The sequence below is a fragment of the Asterias amurensis genome, chromosome 8 (genome assembly GCF_032118995.1).
Source record: "Asterias amurensis chromosome 8, ASM3211899v1".
In the NCBI taxonomy this organism is placed as follows: Eukaryota; Metazoa; Echinodermata; class Asteroidea; order Forcipulatida; family Asteriidae; genus Asterias; species Asterias amurensis.
In genome coordinates, this window is record NC_092655.1 from 5,968,275 (window position 1) to 5,989,000 (window position 20,726).

The 20,726-nt window shown below is 38.8% G+C and overlaps 1 protein-coding gene across 3 annotated transcripts in view; it reads left to right on the forward strand.

Moving 5' to 3' along the window:
- The window catches only part of LOC139940473 (uncharacterized), a 62,058-nt gene that overhangs the window by 3,222 nt on the left and 38,110 nt on the right, over positions 1 to 20,726 (forward strand). For 2 of the 3 annotated variants that reach the window (XR_011786451.1, XM_071936747.1), the window contains exons 2-3: positions 2,945 to 3,091; positions 4,937 to 5,039. The gene's annotated coding sequence lies outside the window, so the exon portion shown is untranslated. Of the gene's footprint in view, positions 1 to 2,944; positions 3,092 to 4,913; positions 5,040 to 20,726 lie in introns of all 3 variants that reach the window. The other variant, XR_011786452.1, reaches the window with a different exon arrangement.

The window sequence follows — 20,726 nt, forward strand, 5'->3', positions numbered from 1 at the left end:
GTGAAAATGAATACAACTTCTGAAAGTTTAAAAAGCAATCATCATTTCTTTGCTGCCATCATTAGAACAGAGAACCTGATGCATTTATTTTGTTTTGGAGAAGCTGACTGATGTGTGTATAGCACTGTACACTCAGTACTTACTTGAGTCTTGTAAAATCAAAATTATATTCTTTAACCCACCTTGCAAATTTAACATCTGACATTATATTGAACCTGATGCTTTATCTTAATTCACAAAAAAACATTGACATTTGAAAGTGAAGTTTCCCTGCAATCAAACAAAAATAGTATGGTGACCATGATGAACACAGCATTCTTGCACATAAGAACACAGTGTATAAGACCCAAACTGGCCAACTTGAAAGGCGAATAGCCACAGCGAGCATTTTTTTAAACTACTACAACTTGGCATGCCTCCAACTGCAAGATTATCTGATCTCTCTCTCTCTCTCTCAAACCGAGATCAATAAACTAAACACTACACTACCACCAGCCCAGATTAATTGTAATCCCAAATCCATAAGATTAAGACAGTGTCTTTACACACCATTGTCCGACCCAACAACTCAAGCAACAGTCACCCACAATGGGTTTGTTCTTAATCCCCAAGTCTAAGACTGGAAAGTGGGCGACAAAAGGAGTCGGTTGCTGTTAACAGTTAGGACTAGTTATTGATTTCAAATTTTTGAGAGAGTGGGAGTGATTGGTTCGCGAAATCTGTGACATAGTTTAGCTTTGAGTGGTGGGGTAGAACCTAGCCTTATCCTGTGGCAATATTGTGCCCTATGCCTGTGTTCTTTCATTGATTAAGACTGCAAATATGAAAGACAGACCATCGTGACAGTTAAAATAATTGCGTGTGACAGTTGAAATCGGTGAGTTTTACTTTCTGTTTAGATTTATTTAAATTTTTTTCTAGACAAATATGCATCGTTGATTCAAATGCAAAAAAAGAGTTGTGCAGAAAGTGATAATGCTTTTTTTTTCTTCAGGTCATTTATTCGTTTTTGGTTTTGCCTAACTTGCAAAGCTAGGTTTTTTCAGTCTTTCCTGGCAAAAAATGGCGACTTTCCTGCCTCTGGATTCAGTGAACTTATGTTTTATTTAGCAATTGATGCAAAATCAGCATTCTGTTTGAGTTGGTGCAACGAGGTTTTTCTATAAACTTTCATTTTCCTTTTAAGACAACCAATTTTCCACAATCAATTTTCAAAACCGAAGAGGTTCAAACTTCTTTGATTTCGATACCATGTTGCCTTCAATCCGAAGCAAATTGTGGTCAGTTTCATGAAGAATAAGAATCATACTCACCTGTTGATATTAAGCTTGGGCGATATAACAATATTATCGAATATCGCGATACTAACTTGGAAACAATTTCGATATCGAATCGATTTGGTTTTAATCGATATATCGCGATATATCGATATATCGCGATATATCGATTAAATATCGCAATATCGGGATGTATTTTCTAGTTGAGACATCTTGCACCCGATAGGTTTGGAATAAAACCAGAAGAATAGGTCATTAGAACACATCTCTTATGCTGTGACTGTCTCTTCTACAACTTTCACTGGGAGTTTGAAGAGTGATGATGTCAAATTAAATTAATCGCGATTATATCGAATATCGCGATATATTGTTGGCGATATATCGTGAATAAAATAAATCGATATCGCCCAAGCTTAGTTGATATAGTGTTTATTGGTCACACTGTGTCAAACTCTTTCAAAAGTATAAATAATAGATTAAAGGCTCATGTTTAGGTAATTTTCATCAGCTTTCAAATTTTGATTCCTGACCTGTCATAACCATCAACAGATTGTAAAAAAGTTCCACTTTTGTTTAATAGATTTCTATGAGTCATAATAATCCAAATCGCAAACAGACCGTCCAATTACAAAGACTAATTAAATATGACGACTTCTCAACCAGACTTTAGGAAAGGAATTTACTTGTTGACCTCGTAACGACTGCTCATTGTCCTTGCTCCTGGCGTTAAACCACCTTGTTGAACTTCCCACCAAAATTGTTTGCTGTCTTCTCATTGTCCTTAATCGTTAACTCAAAGCAAATGTGTACCAAAAAGCCTCTGGATGTCAATAAAGTTATGGGTTGTTTTTTCTTGGAAGATTCAAGTTTCGTTGGGGGAATGTGTGTTCAATCTCTTCAGTACAGTCGAAAGGGTCAATCAGAGATCAATGTTTAACCAATTTCATTTTTTTTTTTCAAAACTTGATTTGACCCACCCATCCAAAATTTTTATATTAAATTTTTGACAGACTATTCTCTGTACACTGAAGAACAGAGTGGTGCCTCAAATAAAGGTGAAATCAGTGTTCTCACAGCTCAGGGGTTTCCAATACCTTTTCCTGGGTCCCAGCATGCAACTTTGTCATAGCGGAAATTGTTTGGCATCTCGTGGGAGTGTCATGGCCGAGCAGTTAGAGCATCAAATTCAAACTCTCGTGTTTCTGATCAGCAGAGTGTGGGTTCGAATCCCCAGCCGTGACACTTGTGTCCTTAAGCAAGACACATAACCATTGCTTCGTCCTTTGGATGGGACGTAAAGCCGTTGGTCCCATGTGTCGTGTAAACGCATGTAAAAGAAGCCAGTGCACTTATCAAAAAGTTAAGGGGTTCGCCTCGGTGTTCCTGGCTGGATTGGCAGCATGTTGCGCCACAGCACTTTGTTAACCGTTTATCTCAAAGAATTCGCCCCACTCCTTACAATAATAACACCTGGCGCTTGTATCCTTTGGCAAAAGGTGCATTATAATTACGGTTATTATTATTATTTTATCTGGCAGGGTGAAGGGGACAGCCACTGCACACACACTCTTTACAAATGCTGAAATGTGCCCTCAAAAATCTACTAAAAAGCAGGACATTTCAAAAATATCAAAATCTTTATTTTCAAAGTATTTTTTCTTTTTCAGAATTCTTTGTATCTAAATCAGCTGCCAGGAAGCTTCACCAAGTGTCTTTTAAAGTAGTACTAGTGGTAGCATCAGACTGCAGACAGTGGTGCAGTGGTGGAGAGAGCTCATTCTGTGTCCTCAGCAGGGATTTAAACCCAGCCTTGGGTAAGTGAAAAAGAGAAAAAAACTTAAGTCACTGAATTTGTTTAGACTTTTTTATAGACTATAATTCATAAAGCATGCCCTTGATGGGAATTGGTAATGCCTGTGTGACTACACAAAGCTTGCCTCTAAGTAATACTTTGATGTAAACTGGGCTAGGTTCAAGACCTGTGTAGGCGGAGGGTCAAAAACACAAATAGTTTAACAGTGAAGCAGTTACTTTTCATTACTCTCGTTCATTGAAATCTGTGGAGTTTGTAACTCTATCATCATGGAGGTAGGAATACCATCAACAACCAATTTCTGGTACAGCGTGTGTAGAAGTGTTCTCCCCAGGATTGTTCAAAGTGTTGCATTCTGGACCCAAATTTTGGAAGCCAAAACATGCTGAACTGAAATCAGGTCCTTGGGGTGGTTTCTGGTTTTTTATTGTGCAATCTAAAACAGCTTATGATTTTGTAAATTTGAACTGAATTGAGAAGAAAAAAATGGCATCTGACGAGTTGGTCTATAAAAAGCGTTTGAAACCGTTTGTTATGAAATGCATACGGTTAGAAAGATGTTTTAAAAGTAGAATATAATGATCAACACAAGTATCACTCAAAATTGCACGGTTTTCATTTTACGTCGCGAACTAACACGGTCGGCCATTTATGGGAGTCAAAAATTTGACTCCCGTAAATGGCCGACCGTGTTAGTCGTCGAGGTAAAAAGAAAACCACGCCATTTCAAGGCATATTTGTGTAAATCATTGTATTCTACTTTTACAACATCTTTCTAACCATATGCATTTTATAACAAAGGGTTACAGAACACTATTCAAAGACCAACTCGACCAATCCAAGGCAACGTGTTCCTTTAACTGACTATATATTTTTTTGCCGAATCTGAATGGCCCCTACTAACAAAATTTCTGACATCAGAAACAGAGTTATGATTGTGAGTAATGTTTGAAGTTTTGCATGGTGTGGAGAAATAAGAAGAACCTATAAATAAATAGTAAACTCCTGAAGACGAGCAGAGTATACTGATACTGATCGAAACGTCGAGACCAAACGTCTCTTTTCAGAGCCAACACTCACGCTAAGAGTTTTACACATGGTTGTACCCGCAAGTTTACTATTTATCTATTAGTTTCTTTTTTAGAGTTATGGTTGCACAATACCATATTTAACATATCAGAGGCAACAATCATGTGTTGAGAAATATCGTGATTCAGTGTTCAATCCTCGCCTGAACACTGGCTGAAGATGCCCTCCTGTCGACCCCTATTTCAGAAATGGTTTGATCCAATTCCTGGATTTGCATGAATACTCCATGCTGGCCTGTGTACACTGCTCCCTATACATGCTGTACGCTCATACCCTTGCTCTATGATTGTACATAGATTGTACACAAGCAGATAGGGACTGGGCACACAATAACCTGTGCGTATGTAACCTGTACCACTGAACCTGCCTGTCATAATCAGATCTTCACTATCCAGCATGTCAAAACACTGGTCAGTCCAAAAACCACCACAGTGCGTGTGTCCATCTTCTCAATAAGTCTGCACATAAAAACACCCCTAAATATCTTGCTTTTGATATCCATGGAGTGAGAGGGGACATTGGAATTCCCTGCCAGCCCTGACAGAATCCACCTCCTGATCAACCGAAATTGAAACAAGATTTATGACAGTGTTTTGCTGGAAAAGTGGTTACTGGTTTTGAATGTCTGGTGCAGCTTCTGCTCTGCTGGTACTGAATGAGAACGCTGTGCATGCAGTCAGAGGCTTGCAGTGTGAGAGATTGAGTAGTCCCTTTTTCATGATTCAAAATTCCAGCTCCTGATATTTCTTCACTTTAGGAACTGCTCTTTCTGAAACACTTTGAAGTTGAAGACATCTTTCATCTTGGAGACTGCAGCTTGAAGTTCCATCCCCTGACTGCACACAGAGAGCAATGCAAAGGTAAGTGATCTCAAAATTTCTTGTTGGACATGCAATTGAATCAATTGACTCTTTCTCTTCAAGGTTGTCTTCATATTTTACTTCAGAATTGATGTGCTCTATGGGTGGTTTGCATGATGGTCATTTGTAAGTATAGAAGGGTGGGGAAGGGAGGGGTGTGATTTGAAGTGATAGATGTAAAGCCTGTGCCAGCAAAAAAAATTACTTTGGACTCTTTGACCTTCAGGCATCTAATGACTTGCACTCAAAAGCTTTGTTTTTTCCAAATTGGTAAATTGTAAGGCTCTGGTTGCACAATTTAAAAAGGAAAGTCCTCCAACTTGAAGCAATTTTATTTATATCATGTTATACATACATTACACTCACAGGGACCACTGTATTTTTGGGGGGAAATTTCAGTAAGGAAAGAGATGACTTTGATTAAGGGTTGATTTAATGTTAGTGAAAACCAGTTCTATGCTGTAAACAAATTCGACTCTGTTTTAGGCAAATGTTCACTTGTATTTGATTGATTTGTTTTTTTAAAACCTTTTTTTAACGAGGGTAACCAATCCCAGCACAGCTGATTATTTGGGGCCTTCCATGGTTAGTTTGTCATTTCGATAGTCCACCAGCTTTTTCACTGGTCCACTCTTTGGTTTTCTTTCAACACTCGTTTGGTACAGAAGTTTGAAATCAGTGAAGTGGTTTACATCGTGCGTAGCCTTAAAACTTGCATATAATTGTGCCTCAGAAGTTGTAACTGACATTTCGGCCAGCGGAAAGACTGAACGCTAAACGGCACATATGAGGTTACTGTTTTCTTTGCCTGAAACATGTTTACAGCATCTTTGTCTGAGAGGAAATTTTGATGTTACATGTGAATGCGTTTATTGTACCTGCTACGAGAGCACACTGTGAGCATAGCCTTCTTTACAGTGTAAACATGAAAACGTGTGAATACATTACGCCCCACAATGTTTTTAGTAGAGTGGTGTCCTACATTTCCTTTCCCAAACAGAATGTTTGTTATCGTTTTTTTCCCGTCTCTACTCTACCCCCCCCCCCCCCCCCACTGTCCCAGACAGTCCCACTCCAAGGCCTCCAAATACACTTTTCTCTCTCTTCTATTTGTCAAAGTTTTCCCCTAATGACCCCACTTTAGAGTTTCAAGCTGTGAGGCGATTGTACCACAGTACAAGGGGACTGTTGAATAGAACATGCATGAACACTGCACAATAGATTAAGCCTTGAAGTAGACAAGTGGTTGACCTTTATATATAGTGTGAAAATATGTATTCAATATTTTTTTTCTTTAGGGCAATGGTGTCTTTCAGAGTTATTGACATGGTTAGTGGAAATTATTTTCATTTTTTTTCATGTGTGTTGTGTTGTTTATTCTGGTTTGATTTGGAGTAATCTTTGGGAGGACAAGGCCTTTTCATCTTTCAAAGGGCACTTCCGACTCCACACTTCCACACTGAACTCAAGCTCTGTGCTTCTGTTTAGCTGAGTGTGGGTTTGAATCCCGGTCGTGACACTCGTGTACCTGAGCAAGATACTTAACTATAATTCCTTCTCTCCACCCAGGGGTAAATGGGTACTTGTGAGGGCAGAGATGGTTCTTGTGGTTGATTTAGCCGAGTAGTGCATGTTTATGTTGCACAGGCTGCATACTCCCCACCAGGGAGCTGAGATGGTTTAAGGAGTGATTTAAGGCCCAGTGACCAGGGGTAATAATGTGAAGCGCTTTGGGACGCCCTCCGGGTGTTAAAAGCGCATATAAAAACGGTTATTGTTATTACTATTCCATTGTGAAATCTGTTTGGGAAACTTTTCAAGGGGGCACCAATGCGAAGACCAGGGGCAACCTATGCAATTGCTTGGGGTAGGAGGTCGCTGGGTAAACTACCTTGTACCCATATACCCCTTGCATTGTCCGCCTTCTTTGATGAAATGTGCACTCGGGAAAGACTATCATTTGCTGAGAGTCGGGCGCAGCAAGTTGCGTACATGCACTTTTCCATTGTTTTACATCAAAGATGGTGGTCAATGACGTCATGGGCATTTCATCTCACGTTCTATACACACTATTTTGGAAAGGCCGGGAAGGCGTCATGACGTCATCAGATGGGCACCCATAAGTATGACTTCATTATCGGCCATCAGTCTCATTGCGACAGCTATGATGATGGCGAGGGGGGTTGTGTTTTGGCTGTCTCTGAGTTCGTGAACACGGCTATTCGTTTGAGTACAGCACACGGCAGAAAAAGGTGCATGAAGGGAATTTGAAACCAGTAATCAACTCTGGGATCGAAGTTGCATTCATCGGGGATTTGTCAATTTTTGGGAGGGCGGTCAATTTATTTGGCAGGGCGGTCTTAATCTTTTGGAGGGTGGCCACCCTACCAAAACTGCACATCTATAGGACTCAGTTTTAAGTTCCACTAAAACTGAGTGTACCTGAACTGTTTGCATTGTACTTAATATGGTCAAAAATACCCATTTGCGGAGTACCCTAAAAGTCCAACCATAGAGTAAGGAATGATCCAACCACCTTGTTAGGGGATAAGTTTGCTTCCTGAGTGGTCTAGGCGAGCTAGACAACGACCAACCCCTGGCCATCTCTGCCTGACAACATACCTCACACCCACAGCACAAATCACAAGAGCAAAGTGTAACTACCATGGCGGGCCCCAATCTCAAGTGTTTACAAGAGCTCCAAGAGGGGGCTGTATTGTCGCCAGACAAGTCTGAACAGATCGTTCACAATGGTTTATTCACTGGTAGCCAAATAAAAATCTCTCTAGGTGTACAATTCAGTTAGTAATCCCTGACAGCAGTTATTGCCCCTTGGTATTTGTTGGTGGGTGATTAAAATACACCCAAGGCTATTTGGTGGTGCTGAAATTTCCTGTTTTTTGTTTGCTTTTGGGTCTTTTGTTAGAAAATAAGACTTTGTGAGCTCTGAACTTTGCCAAATCGTGGGTCTTTAGCGGAATTTTCTGTGGTGAATCGGTGTCTTCTTTTTTTCTCGAAGTTGGCAATTTTCGTTGTAACTCTTGATAATGTCACAATAATTAAACATAATGTCACACTTATCTTTTAAAATCAATTTGTGTTAATTTACCATCGGAAATCTATGTGAAGGTGCATGTATACATGTATTTCAGAAAATGTTTGCCAACACAGGCAATGTTTGCGGCATTTGTGCAAGCGGAACTCTTTTCCAGGTCTCGTGTGCTGGTACTACTACTATACAGCAAGGTCCTTTATGGTACTATTCAGTAGGTAGGCCTATGCACATGAGTGTACAAGTAATAGTGTTTGTTTTATGCAAACATTTATATTTGATCCTGTGCAATAAATGTCAAATTTATACATTATGGCTTTCTTTTGTCAAACCTAAGAAAAAGACTGGTGCCACCGTTTATAATAATCCACAGTGTATGGGTGTGATATTATGTAACAGACTTGCAAATAAACATTAGGCTTAGATGATGAAAAAATTAAAACTGAAATCTTGGGAATGGTCATATTTAAATACAAGTAAAAAATAAAGGACTCAAACTGCCACCGGACTTGCTCGGTTGGATAGTGGGTAAAACATCTGCTCTAGAATGGAAAATGGGTTCGAATCCCACCAGAGAAATATGCCTGTGGACTTTCTTTTTACAGGAAACTTGGGAAAGTTCTGGATCAGTTCTTAATACTCAATACTCATCAGAGTATTAGGGCAAAAAACATTTTACCAAGTTGGAATTTTTGCCTAGTGTAGACATGTACCTGTATCACATTTGCCAATGAGTAGTGTCTATACCCATACGGGAATGTAATTAGCATAATCTTGAGAATGGCTAATTAGGAAGAATCTTGCTGTCCTTCATGTGCGTGTACTACAACCACATCCCCTGAAGCTGTGTCTATTAATTACATCATAGAGAAATGACCACAGATTTTTCTCTATGATTACATATTAGTTACTTCAACTAAAAGAGGACACTTCAAAAGGCATCAGTTGCCATGGTGAATCCTAGAAAGAAATCTGTACATGTTTGTCATTTTAAGGGGAAAGCAAGGTAGTTATTTATCCCAAGAAAGTTTTATTTTTATCCCGAAGATTTTATCCTTGTTCAATTTGTGTTAAGTTGTTATTTGATCCATAAATTTTCTTCCTAGTAGTTTTCTTGAAAGTTGATTAAACAAAACTAGCCCCTCCTTCCTTTCTTCAACTTTTAAATTAGGTTTATACTACATGTAGGAATCTATTTGTCAGCGGACCCATAAAAACGCAATGACAAATCAACTCTGAATTACCAGTGCCTGGGATAGCTCAGCGTAAAAACTAGCCTGTGTTGTGACGGAAGTTACTTCAAAAAACAAACTGCATGAAGGTTGTTTATCTAATTGTTGCTGTACATTTCCCACTGTCTTGTTTTGATTGAGTCCACCGTCTGCGTCACACTGACTAATAGATTCCTACATGTAGTGAGGGCCTTTTTGTGTGAAATTCAGCATTTTTGCCGAAGCTGACACTAAACATGTAACAAAAAAATTACACTATGAAATAATTTGTTTAGATTTTTACTCAATTATGCATTTACAATCATAAGGCATTTCTTCACCTTTCCCTAACAACAGATAGATGAATATTGTAAATTTCATTGTAGTTAATCTTTATATCATCAAGCCATCTTTAATCTTATCCCGAGGCCCAAATACTGAGTGTAATTCATGGGAAACCTTTATCAGGCGCACACGACTAAAATCCGATCAATACGAGACCTGTCCTTGACATTTTCTACTTAGTATCTGCTTAATTAAATGACTGGGACGAGTGAAGTGCAAAAGTGAGTTCTGTTTGTTTCTGTGGCAATGGCGCCAGGGTTAAGGTTTGCACGCAATTGGGTTTATGCTGATGGAGGAATTGTCACAGCCAAGCACAATTCTGTCAAATTACATTATGGTATATAAAGAGAGGCTCCAGGGTCGAGTTTGGTTTTGGGATAAACTCATTTTACAAAAGGTAGAGTCTTTATAAAAGTGGAAAATATATGAGAAGTACGTTGGTATCTAAAACCTTGAATAATAGCGCTGTATAATGTTATTGTATTTTATACCATTCCCAGCATAGTGTTAGCCAGAGGGGTGTCTGGGTGTCTTTTGGACACCCTGTTTTTAATTTGGACACCCTGTTTCATCTGTCATTTACATGTAAATTTATTGTAGTTGAACAATTTGGACACCCAGTTTTAAAATTTCCAGCAAATTTGGACACCCTTTTACCAAATCCTGGCTAAAACCTTGATTCCCAGGCCTGTTGGTGCTCCGTTATTTTAAAGGGCAAGCTGGCACCGAGGCATTTTCTCCTTGATAAAAGGGCGTCCTATGAGGAAATTGTAAATTTCTACTGTGGGGCACTTCAAGGGCACCAAGGCAATGACCAGGGGCATGGAGGCAGTCGCCTTCGTTGCCTCTGTTAATACGTAAATATCAGGCCTGTCATTTTATTTTGTCAATGCATTGAACATTGTAATGTCTGTTAACTTCCCATGATGTCATATTTGAAATATATTGCTTGTACATTTTGTAGAAGAAATGTTAAGTTCATTCCTGAACTTTGATGATGTTCAATCAAAATGGCAAAGAATTTTACTTATTGACTGGGACACAAATTCGTGTTCAGACTGAACAGACCCAATTTTTGTTGATATCCAATGATGGCAAATTCAGATTTTTGTTCTGAAAGAGCTTAAAGACAGTGGACACTAATTGGTAACTGTCAAAGACCAGTCTTCTCATTTGGTGTATCTCAACATATGTATAATATAACCTGTGAAAATTTCAGCTCAATTGGTCGATGAAGTTGCGAGATAACTATGAAAGAACAAAACACACTTGTCACACAAAGTTGTGTGCTTTCAGATGCTTGATTTCGAGACTGCCAGTTCTAAATCTTTGTGGAAAATTACTTCTTTCCCGAAAACTACGGTACTTCAGAGGGAGCCATTTCTCACAATGTTTTATACTATCTTCCTCTCCCCATTACTCATTACCAAGTAAGGTTTTATGCTAATAATTATTTTGAGTAGTTACCAATAGTGTCCACTGCCTTCAAAACAGAATGAAATTTTACACCATTTTAATATGAGGTTGGAGATTTTTTCCTTCCACATTTAAAAGAACTCTTTCGATTTAAAACATGAGTCAACAACTTTAATATATGAGTCAACTACAGTTGACCTTGGAAGCTTTCTTTCAAATAATAATGGCAAAGTAGTCATCTTACATAGAGAGCATAAAACGTTTTATAAATAAAAGTATGCTTCATTCATGCTTGGCTCAACAAACCCCGATGAATTGCGTCTTTGATTTTGTCGGGTAACTCTCGCTCTCTGCTTCTTTATGCTTTCATCTTTATAAAGCGGCATAAATCTTGTCCTTTTTATCTTTTAATAAAGAAATTGTTAAACTTGGGCAAAACGGAGATAGAAGTATAATGGTAGTTTCTGGATTGAAAAAAGGGTTGAAGAGTATTCTGGAGTGACCTAGATTCGTGTGTTGTAAGAATTTGGAGGGATGAATTTGTTTTTTCATGCTCTGAATTTTTCTCTGAACCCCCAACGCCCGACATCCTTATCTTGTCATAAAGTGCAGCCACTATTTCCTTAATTTTCAAAATACTGTACAGAAAGTTTTTTATTCCTGTCAGTTTGTACATCTTTTTTGATGCAAAAACAGAGTTAACATATATATGTGATCAATAGCACTCTTTGAGAAATTTTTTAATCCATAATTTACCCCCAACATGTTTTCCCGTGTTGGCAGATATATAAACCTGTTAGTTTCAAATCTGTAATCGTCTTAGCATCAGTTGAACCAGTTTTTCTCTTCGACCTGTGTAAACAAATTACCTGAACATCTGGACTCAGTCCGCAGTAGTTTATTTTCATGCTGTGTATAGTTTATCTTTGACAGATAACTCATCAGATGGAATTAAATTCCACTCAGCGCGCTAATTACTAACACGCTGGTGCTCGCAGTAGTGTGTCCAATCATTGCACAGGGCCGGAAAGTTAGGCCAGGCGTACAAAATGGGTTGCTCTGGTGTTTGGTTCATCGGCTCGATGATGTTTTTATTTGGTGTTTATGAATTTTCCCACCGGGGAATTTGAAGGAATGGCGGATGGTTAGAGAATCTATAAAAATACGTCAATATTTTGACACAAATTATGTCTCTCGTCTTCGGAGCGTTTTTGTTGGTGTCTTAAAGGAAGGGTAATTAGAGAGTTGTTTTTTGTAGAGATTAAACGATTTTTTGAGAGATGTTTTTCTTTCCGGCAGTTTGTTATTATTTCATCATCATCATCGTCAGAGGTCCGAGATAAGAAGCTTTATTTAAGGGAAGGATAATAAGATTGTGAAGATGCTTCATCGTTAATTAATAGAAAAACATAACATGCAGTTAGAGGAAGATTAAAGCTGCTGGAGGACTTTGCCCATAGAATTAGTTTAACAGAGTGATCAGCCCGCTTGCCAGTGGGCTGGGCATAATCACTTTGCCTGCCAGTGGGCATCACCTTGCCTGCCAGTTGCAACTCTTATAACTGATCTTGGCCTGGTTTCATGGCACACTTCCCTACCACAGCAGTTTTTGCCTCTTGCACCAATCTGGCCTTCTCCTTGTCAATGGTCAACATCAAATGTATTTGCTCGTCCAGACCATGCTAGCCCCTTTTAGAGCCAACACTTCTCCAAAAAGATATTTTTACCAATTGTTGTACAACATAGTTCCCTATTTTCCATGCCATGCAAAGCTTCAATCATCAGTTTGCTGGTCTTATTAATTGTATGTGCCATTATTCTACCTGGGCCCAAACCCTTACCTTCGACCATACACACCTTCACATCTTTCCTTACAACGCTTTTGTCGGAAAACAATAGGATCACCTTGGGAAAAGTGTTAGAATCACCAGCTTTGCTAAGCAGCTCTTGATAAACGTTTTTCAATAAAAGTGACATTTATCACAGTTTTGTTTGTGGTTGCTCATTCAGCAGACTGAAATGCTGTTTCCATATACCGTAATTTTCGGATTATAAACCGCGGTTTATATGTTGATTTTGACATTTTTTTGAACTCCTGCGGTTTATTCTCCGGGCGGCTTGTAAGCCGACGTATAAATATTTAAGAGAAAAAACGGCATTTTTTAAAAGAAAGATCGTTCGTAAACTATTTTAATAATAATGTTTTTTTTTCTTCAACGAGAACAAAAACCTGCCTGTGTGATGACAAAATCCTGTTGAAAACCCCACCACAATTGTATTCCGATCCGTGTTTCCTTTGTAAAACGTTTATCAACCGCCCTCAGCTCCCCCTCTCAGCGCAACTCGGGTTAGACTAGACTGGTGCCCGTCTATTTATCCAAGCGATCGTACATGCTGACGTCAGACATTCAAGCTATACTCGTGTCTCAGCGAAATAGACTCGTCCCCTGTCTATTTATCCCACGATCTTTATATACTGACGTCAGACATCCAGGCTACACTCGTCGTGTCAGCCGGCCAGCGGTTTCTTCAGGTCAACCACGCACAGCAGAATGGTGAATGGACGTACGCAAAGAACTATGCCGCGCCGGGGGTCAAACAAAACGTTTTCAAACCGCCTGATTGTTGAGTCCTGTAACATTGGGAATTTTATTTCCAGGCGGCGCAAATATGATGGCGTAGCGCAACCCGTCGGCGAACATCGCTCAATACGGTGCCCCCCAACATCGGTTGTGCAATTTCGAGATTGAGCAGCGCAATTAACAGATTGCTAGCTTTACGAACTCGCATGTGTACATGTGCATAATGTGCACGCTGCAGGATACATTACTACACACACGCTACATCCGTCCGCCCGTCCGTCGTTGCAATATCTGTTGTGGATCCTCGTTGTGGGACTACAATAAAAGGGAGGGAGAAACAACCACTTTTCTTATTGAAAGACCCATTTCAACCTTATTTCCCGTCTACTCCGATGTTTAATAAAAGTGAATCCCCTGTCCTTATGATTACGCAAACAATAAGGTAGCGTATTTTGTTTCAACCGCTATACAATAAAAGTGAGGGAACAACTTTAGCCGTCCCCATTATTATTTCGTTTATATTTTATAAAGGAATTTTTTTAGGAGCTGTTTACATGTTTAAAAAATGTTCCTTTAAACATTGTAAACAGAAACAACAGTCATAGACAACTCTCGTTTGTGTTGTGGTACATGTAGCCCTGAAAAGGACTGTTTGGTTTTGGTTTGTCTATTTTCTATTTAAACAAAACGGAAGGCAAAGGATTCCTTGGATATAAATCTTCGCACTGTTTCTTTATCACTGCTTCTGCAGACGAATCCTATGTTGAAACGATAGTCAACGCACTGTCTGAAGTTAATTTTTATTGCAACACGATCTCACTTACCTACAAATAAAGTAGGATTTAACTTTGTCAATTTTTAAAACTGTTATTGGGTTTTTTCAGTATCACAATAATAAACGTATTTTCAGTTGTAACTTTCATCAATAATTATCCAACACAAACAATAATGTGGTCCCGCAAAGGGGGCGCTGCCAGCTTACAAAAAGAATACTATCCTATAATAGATCATTTCAATTACGATCAATAGTGTAAACTTCAATACATTTCTACGCAATTACGACGCAACTCCCACATTGCGGCAACTATACAAGACTGACTGATGTGCCGCCCGCCTGTCACTGCACATCGCCACAAAGAGGACCGCAAACAAGCACGGCCCCTTTGTGTGTACGCATGCGGTGATTGGCCGTTTGATGATTGGCCGTTGTTGATTGGCCGGTGATAGTTCCATTCATAAAATCTTGGCTCGACTTCGGACGGATCGAGTAGAGCGGCTGCCCATTGTACAACAAATAGCTTGAACGTCTGACCCACGCTTCGAGGCTCGGGGCGCAGTCTAATCAAACGTGGACAACTTTTGTCTACAGAGGGCGATGCGATGCAGGGCAAAGTTCAACTATTTCTCGGTGTGCGTTGTCGACCGATCTTTGATTCACGGACAGTTTGTTCCTAAAGAAGTTCACAAAACATGGTCAACACAACCGATCATCAAATCGCAAATTCTTGAAAAGGGTTGTTGATGGAAACAAAGTATAACTCAGGACTGATAGTGTGAGATAAAAAAATCACCCGTAACGCGCGGCAGGTTTGCGTACTTCACTTCCGTGTTTTGAGGTTAGTTTTTTCATGTTTTTTATTTTGGTCGCGGTTTATACGCCGCGCGGCATATACGCCGACACCTAAATATTTTTTTGTATATTTTGAGGAAGTGCGGTTTATACGCCGCGCGGTTTATAATCCGAAAATTACGGTACTGTTTAGAAAAAAATTGATTATCAATAAAATTGGATCAGGGAGATCATTTAACTGATCGTAGAAGCAGAAATATCACTCTTCACTATTTTTAGGAATTTTATGTTTTGTACAAATAAATGATGTGTCTCATAGGCCTATCTCCATATGTTTTTAAACTAGTGTTTGGTCTGATACTGGCGCACTGTGAGCCGTAGTGCAAAACATTTTTATATTTTATAATATGTTTTTTTTCAAACTCACAAAAAACGGCAAGAGCAAACCATTTACATTGTACGAGACTGCACACAAGGGCTTTTAAAACCAGAATAAACACCAAGAAAAAATCTTGTTTAAATTCAGCTAACTCATTATTGTTTTGTCCTTCGGATGGTTTTTAAAGCCATAAGCTATGTGTTTTGTGCAACGCACGTAAAAAAAGAAATGAAATTGTGCACTTATCGTTAAAGAAGGGGTTTCCTAAGTGTTTCTCGTGTGGTTGGCTGGAGATCGTGCCACAGTAGTTGGTTAAACTTTGCAAGGCGCGTTTTGTGGCAGGGCGGTTGAGAGCACCAGAATTAAAGGAACACGTTGCCTTGGATCGGACGAGTTGGTCAAAACAAAAGCGTTTGTAACCGTTTTTTATAAAATGCATATGGTTGGAAAGATGTTTTAAAAGTAGAATACAATGATCCACACAAGTTTGCCTCGAAATTGCGTGCTTTTCCTTCTACTGTGCGAACTAACATGGTCGGCCATTTATGGGGGTCAAAATTTTGACCCCCATAAATGGCCGACGTGTTAGTCGACGAGGTAAAAGGAAAACCACGCAATTTCGAGGCATGTTTGTGTGGATCATTGTATTCTACTTTTACAACATCTTTCTACCTATATGCATTTTATAAAAAACGGTTACAAACGCTTTTCAAAGACCAACTCGACCGATCCAAGGCAACGTGTTCCTTTAAGCTCTGGTGTTTCTGATCAGCAGAGTGTGGGTTCAAGTCTAGGTCATGGCATTTGTGTCATTTGGCAAGTTACTTAACCATAATTGCTTTGTTCTCTAGAACATTGTGAATGTACGCGTAGATACCAGGATTGGTAGTGCAGGTAAAAGAACCCAGAACACTTGTCATGGTAAAAGAGTATAGACAATGTGACCTATGTTTACATTCAAACCACCCTCTGTTGAAAAAACACTGTATACGTCATGTTTCGCCGGGCAAAAAGACGCGTAGTCATGGTAAGATTGCATACACTTTCTAGCTGGCTGCCATAACACAAAGGTTTTGCCCGGCGGTATGCACGTGAATCATGTTATGGTTTTCGAGTGACGTCAGAGGTCACATCGTAAACCCTAGTGTTTCTGGTTCACTCAGCAAGCACCTCTATTTACAGGTTTCCTCAGGCTTGTGAGCTACATTGATAAAGTTCACTTATAGGACATTCCTGGTTTCATTTACAGAAATAGACAGGCCTAGTAATGTTTATTAAATAAGTCCCATATTCATGTCTCCATATACCTGTCATAAAACAAGATTAATATTAAAACAATATGATTACCAGCGCCATGAGTGCCCATCTGTGCAGATAACCGACGCTTCATAAGTGATCATCATTATCATAACATTACAGATTACTGAAATTAGTCCCTCGTACAAACATCAAATTATCAAGATTATACAGTTTTGCGGTTGCCAACTTCAAAGTATTTTCTTACTTGGGTGGTTCAATGTCCAAATGAAATCGAAAGAAAACAAATTTTTCATAAGCCCCTGAGGGTCGAAAAAGAAAACATGGCTTGCCCCTTTTTGACCCTCTTTCGGCACAAAGGACACCATTCTTCTCCCCTCATGTCAGCAGGTTTGACCCACAGGCCATGGCAAGCCGAAACTCCTCTCATTCTATGCTCTCCTCCACTCAAATGGAGTCTCCCAATAAGTTAGCCTCCTGCTTTGTTACCTAAAAGAACCTCTTGGCGTTTTTTTTATTTTCAAAAAGGTCCTTACCACAACCTCTGTAACTGTTGACCTGAAATTGTGACTTTGTATCCCTCCCCCCCCCCCCCATTTCATTGTGGTGAGATAATCTTGGTCACCTTTATTGATATTATTATTTTTTAGGTCCAGCGGGGTTGAATTCTTATTGCATGATGTCATCAGTGTTGTTCCCCTGATTTTTGAGGCTAATAAATTGTGTGACTTCTGGGCTTTTATTGGTATATTATGGTACCTCTTAGGGTGGAATAGTGGGTGGTGGGTCTTTGTGAGTTAATGAAATGGCCAGATTTGTAGAGGATATGGTGTGATGGTGGTTGATTGGTTTACACTAGGGTTGTTTCAGGATGCCAGTTTTTCGGCTATAAACTGGCTGTACCATGTTGGTCCCATAACATTTTTTTTCCGGCAATGCCGACCAGGTGTATTGCTGCTGAATGCAGAAAAACACTTTTTGAAATGTACCAACTCACGACTTGGACGTACATGTACTTTGCACGTGTGTTTACTATACGCATTGCAGGCAAAGTCTGCCTTGAATGACGTCACAAAAGGGGTAGGCGGTGTCAGCCCCCCAAACAACTTTATATATTTTTTAAACATATAAATCGTGACAAATAGTTACTAAAAAAATTGTTTTATTGTTCGTAAGCATATACTCTTATGTTTGAAATAAAAAAAATTCTATTTCCAGGTGACTTTAATATATATGAAAGTGAAACACTCCAAACAAAAAACAAACAGAAATTGCATGACTGACGTTTAGTTCTCATTAAAAACCTATGTAATGGTCTTACAAATTAGGGGCGTGAGTGGCAAATAAGGTTTCTTAATACAGACGCATCCCAGTCCCGAGTTTTAATTGTTTCAAATGTATAATGCACCAATCAATTTGTATTTTATTAAAATTGAAATTGCAGTTGTAACCAATTGTTATGGGTAGGCCTATCAAATTAACCCTATAAACCTCAGGGGTATAGGGGGTATATGCAGTTTGCCAGGAAAAAGCAGATCAGATGAGAAAAACGTCCCTTAAGTTTGTGTGGGAATTCCCTTGGGGAAGTAATGTAGCTTGGAAGGAGCTATTCGTTTTACAATTGTCATATAAATAACATTATGTTTGAAAGGAAACTTTGATTTGTTCCCATAGAGGCATCAACAGTCTACTTTAAAAACACCTTTGAAACTCATCACACTAATTCCCAGCAAGTTGGCAGCTCTGGTTGGTTGACAGCAAGCCGTAACTCACATGATGTGTTTTCAAAGTCTGATACTTTAAAGGCCCTGGACACTATTGGTAATTACTCAAAATAATTGTTAGAGTAAAAACTTACATGGAAAGGAGCAATGAAGAGCCATTGATGGTATAAAACATTGTGAGAAACCTGTGAAGTAACATAGATTTTGTGCAACAAGGGTGTTTTTTTTTTCATTGTTCTCTTGCAACTTTGATGTCCAACTCAATGTCCGAGTCAAAAATGTTCTGTTATGCTTGTTAGGATCCACCAAGCGAGAATACTGATCTTTGACAATTACATAATGTGTACAGTACCTTTAAAAACAGTTTTGAAACTCATTGGCACTAAACCCAGGCAGATCTGGTCAACAAGTCATAACTCTTGTGATGTGTTTTCCAAATCTGATACTTTCATTGTCGTTGCAGAATACCAGTCACATTCTTTCTCTGAAATTAGCGAAAAGACAGTTTCCTGTTTATAGTATGACGAGAGTTGTGTTGACATTTTAAGTTCTGTGTTTGTTTCTATGGAGACCAGTCTGGGTGGCGATAACCATGATAAAAATCAGATTTATGAATATTTAAGAGCATATTTATCAAATTGATAAAACTGTCATAATTGACCCCAAGTCTGGAATGAAGTTTCAGGGGGGACTGGTAATGCGCCGCGACAGTTAACATGTTTATTTTTATAGAGTTTGCTCCTGTTTTTCTACACTTGTATTATCATGGATGGAGCGTTTTATCCTGTTTGCTCGATAAATTCCTTTGTATAAAAAATATTTTCTTGGGTTGTTTTGTAGAGGAGATTTGAATGATAAATGTCATGGTATTGTCGCCAGGAAGCTCTTTAAATGTCACGATTAATAGCCATGATAAGAATTTATTATTATTGTGAATCCGTGTGGAACTTAATATTCTGAAGAGTTCTTTGACAATGACTGCCGTCAGAAAAAACATGTACTTGGGTTCCTTGCTCCTCTTTTTTTCTGCATAGTACATGGGTGGTGTGTTTTATCCTGTTTGCTCTGTGCCTTTCTTTGTACAAAAAGTCCTTTCTGGGTTGTTTTTGTCACGGAGAAGCTTTATGAATGTCCAGATAATAATCATAATAAGTATTTATAATTATTGTGAATCAGTGTGGAACTTCTGAGTTCTTTGACTAATGTCTGAAAGGGAAATAATGTACTCCTATATAAATAATGGTTTCCTATTCAGGAGTTGACATGAACCCTAAACAACCCAGAACTGTCACTCATTCAAGGGCGAAGGGAAAAAAGGTGGTCTCGGTTGATGGGTTTCTCCGTAATCTGGGCAATACAAGCCCCTTGATTTATCTGTTTTTATCTGTCATAAACTACCCCCTAATTCTTTCAATCCAATTTCTAACACCTACGCACATTGTTGACTTCTAAATCATTTCAAACTTAAAGGTTTTCATACCAGTCCTTTGGTTGCATTTCTGTAGCTGTTGTTTTTATTTTGAATTTCTGCGGCAGTAGAATAAATGCCAAGACAAGTTCCCAAAAAACAAACCTACCGCAGTCCGCAAACTCATTACTTTATAGGCCTACAAATAATGTTTTTATTAATGAAATTACTCAAATTTATTTTACTTTTGAGTTGCTTTTAATAAGAAAATAATTGTTATGTCCTTGACTTTGTATTTTGACAGTATAACAATATCATTTTGAATGGTTAAAAGTGAGTTGTTGATTAAGAAATAAATTGAATCAGTCTTAGTTCTTTACAGACATGTTAATCAATCATCATGAAAGATTCAAAAAGCTGTTTCACACAGTTTGGTTTTGAAAATAAAAATATGGGTGTCTTTTAAAACCATAAAACAACCTCCCCTAGTCACTGCCCAGAGGAAGGACTAGCAATAGGAAAGAAACATTGCCCAAGGGTGTAACAACAAAGGGTATGTTCAGACAGCGTACTAACTTAGACCCGAACCGGTCTAACTTTTACGAGCAGCGGGGGGTGGTCGTAAAAATAAAAACCCATTGCGTTCAGACAGCACAGAGTTAAACCCGATCCGGTTTATCTTCGGTTTTAAGAGGTCAAAGTAGACGCGACCCGTTGCTCTAACATCCGGTTTTGTTCATCAG